Below are 3,875 nucleotides of genomic sequence, written 5' to 3'. Positions count from 1 at the left end.
TATGAATGGGGGTCACCACCACATGAGGAACTATACTAAGAGGTCACAGTATTAGGAAGGTTGAGAACCACTGGTGTAAGGAGCACTAAGGGTGCAATGGCTTAAATACAAGGTCACCTCATCACAAATTTATTGGTTGCAACCCACCAGCCATTCTGTGGGGGAAAGATGAGGCTGCCTGTTTCCTTAAAAAGTTACAATCTTAAAAACCCCACAGAGAAGTTCCATGTTGTTCTATAACAGTGGTTCTCAACCTTCCAAATGCCACAACCCTTTGTTTCTCATGTTGTGATGACCCCCCAACCACATTTAGTTGCTACTTCATCACTGTCATTTTGCTACTATTATGAATCAGGCAACCCCTGTGAAAGGGTCATTCAACCACCAAAGGGGTCGTGACCCACAGGTTGAGAACCGCTGTTCTATACGGTTTCAATGAGTCAGAATTGAATCTATAACTGTACGATATTGATATAGGCATATCAGCAAAGCTTCAAGTTTTGGCAGAAATATATTCACACTGTGGACAGTGCTTAACGTTTTGGAAATGATTAGCTATTGCCCCAAGTGGTCACAATATCTTGCTCTCTGGAAGAGAAACCGTTTGTCACCAGCCAAGATACATACGCTGTATTTCTTACCATTACATCTGCCTTGCAGGCTGAGTAAACCCAGAGCAAATCAATTACAAGACTGGAGTTAATCCAATAGACTTCCCTTCAGCTGCTGGAAATCAAGCATCACATCTGTGAAGATAGTGCTAGTTATAACAAATGAGATCACAAATTTGACCATTTTATTAGAAACCATCCTCTAATGTTAACAGTTGAGAAGAGGTTTAAGTTGAAATTAAATTGAAATCTCCTTTCTTCTGTACTGATTGCAATCCCTGATAACACCCTCAGCTTTCGTGGTGCAGATCAATTGCCTGGTACTCAGAGCCCAACTTTAATAGGAAAGAACTGGTGTAATTTGAGAAAAGAAGATTCAGTGGCAGGAAAAGAAATGAGATCCACAGTATTTGACTTGTAACCATAGCCACTGGCTCCTTTCTACCCATTGACCGGGCTCCAATAGTCAACTCAGAAGCAGTATTTGCCACTACCAGTGTTGGTGGCAGAGATTCAAAGACCGCCAGGTCCACAGGTGTAGGTGTTCATTAGTGATTCCTTATTTCATGTGACTGGAGAATCCCAGAGCTGTGGAAGCTGTATAATATGACATCAGAAGTCTCCTCTGTTTCTGCTAATGTTAAGATAAAAGTATAGAACATTTAATATTTCATACTTACCAGAGAACAAAGAGTATCTGTGTGAATGAACACTTAAATGTTGTAACTTGGTCATTAACATATTGATGCTATACAAATAAATCATCCCCAATTTTCCAATTAAACTTTCATGGTAATAATAATTATTATTAACTGAAAATTTCCCATATGTATTACACAACATGCTATCGCTATACTACTTATCCCTTATCACCTCCAAAGCTCCAGTAGGACATTGAAGGTCAGTGGGATTAAAGCAACAGCTCTGAATTATCCAACTACAGTCATTGTTGTTAGTTCTTGTTGATTTGATTCAGATTTGTGGCAACCCCATGTGTGCAAGGTATAATTGTGCTCCACAGAGTTTTTAAAATTGTGACTTTGGGGAAGCAGATCGCCAGACCTGTCTTCCAAGGAGCTTCTGGGTGTGTATGAAATGCCAACTTTTGGTGAGTAATACAGTGTTTAACTATTGGGCTGCCAAGGGGCACCTAGCAGTTATGCATCAAGGTCAGGTTGGTTCCAAATGATGTGCTTTACACCACATTGTAAGCGTGGATTTTCAATTCAAAATTATACTTACAGTTCCCATCTCTTTTAAGTTTTGACATGAATACCATAAACAACCTATCATCCAAAGCAACAGCAATCAAAAGCCAAAGTTAGTTATCTTTGGGCAAAGAGACTAACTCAGATGCTCACCAAGACCCAGACAATCCCACAAAATAGTCGTCTTCTACAATAGGAGAAAAAGGTCAAAACCACTTTGCCAGATGGAGTCAGCAAGAGCAGAGGGTTTTTAGGGCCACGTAGTAGTACCTGGGTTTGGGCCACTAAGAGCAGTGACCAGTGAAAATACTTTGGGAATACAAGAGCGTGACCTTGGTATTCAGCCTCTGGTTTCACTTGCGATGAGGCTGGAGCCTTGGGATAAGGTCAGTGAAGGGACACAAAAGTAGCAGGATCAGGAGGCAGCAGGACTTGGCATCTATGCGGGAGTTGAAGAAACAGAAAGTCAGCAAATTGGGAGGTACCGAGGAGAGATCAGCTGTGAGGTCACTAAAGCAGGACTGGGTTGCACATGGTACAAATGTTTTTGGTTTGTCTCCCCACAAATGAGACATGTTTTAAGATGATTGCTTACTGTCACAAACTTCATACTACAGGGGGGACTGGATATGATCTTCCACCTGACTTGGTACCCAGTGACACCCAGACAGTAAACTCAGCTAAGCACAGAATATAAGGCCACTAACTAGTTCTCTTTAATGACAAACCCTTTCATTAGTATTTCCAAGTAGGCATATATGACCTGGGAAAGAGAAACTACTAAGGATCACACTGGAACAATGAGAGTTTGAGGAGATCTGAATCATCCCCTCTCTAGTCTCCTTCCATTCTTAGTTCAGTGGGGAGTTGAAACAAGGCATTTCTTTCTAAAACTTGAGGAATTTGAAGTTAGAAAGCCCCAAAGGTCCCTCATTTCAATCTGTACTTTATGAATGTGGAGCTACAACATAAGGGCGATGCTTCGTGCCATTAAATGGTAATGAAAGTAGATGAGGACAGTGGTCATTGATATATTGTCTACACTTTTATTACCTACTTAGTGCAACATTGGAGCTCTCAGGAAGTACAAATTGTTAACAAGCTTAGTAACTAACTGAAATGTTGGAGGTTCAAGTACACTCTGAGGTATTTTGAAAGAGAAGCCTACTTCTCTTTCTACTGCAATCGATCCACTCAACCACTAGAGTCCTAGGAAGCACAGTTATACTGTGACACACAGAGTCACCATGATTCTGAGTAGACATGGGGAAGACCATTACGAGCATTACGGCAATATCAGATTCTAGGGAGGGCAATATAGAAAGGAGAATACCGATAAAGAAAGTCTTTAGCAATTCTCACAAATAAATAAATAAGAAAATGTCTCCAAAGTTTTCAGAGCTGACTATATCTTAAAAACTACGGAAATTTGAACTTTAACCCAACTAGATAGATAAGGTCCTATTAGTTTGACCAAAGCATTGATCACCTAAACATAGGACAAAGATAGAGCCAGGCAAAATGTACCTTCTCAAAAAACAAACAAACAAAAAAAAAAACCAATCCAGTATAAGATGCAGAGGAGAACATCAATAAATCAAGAAGATGTACAATTTAGGAGAAATTCACCAGCCTGAGGCCATAAATAGTGTGAAAAGCATTTGGTTGAGAATAAATGGAGAGAGAAGTAGAACTGATATAGTTTTAGAATTGAGGTTATGGATGAGGCTTGTCTAGTACACAGACCTCAGATCACAAAGCTGACACAGAAATCAGATCAAGTACTAGCAAGGAATTCCAACTCTCCGGATGCTTGCAAGAAGTCTCATTCTACTGAAAGCAAAGCACCTGATAAATTCACGCCAAGTGCTACAGACCCTTTAATCTCTCAGAAAATGGAGGAAACAACAAGGTAAAGGTCCCTTCTTAACCTGGGAGACATACATAGCTTATTTTAGGGCATTGCTGTGTAAGTATGATCCGTAGGACGAACGGGGGTCCTCAGGCCCCATTTGGAGTGTTTGTGAGGTCAAAACTATTTTGTTAATAATACGAA

This window comes from Echinops telfairi, unplaced genomic scaffold, assembly GCF_000313985.2.
Source record: "Echinops telfairi isolate 266 unplaced genomic scaffold, ASM31398v2 ScPeMD7_7473;HRSCAF=8511, whole genome shotgun sequence".
NCBI lineage: Eukaryota > Metazoa > Chordata > Mammalia > Afrosoricida > Tenrecidae > Echinops > Echinops telfairi.
This window is presented reverse-complemented; position numbering follows the sequence as displayed.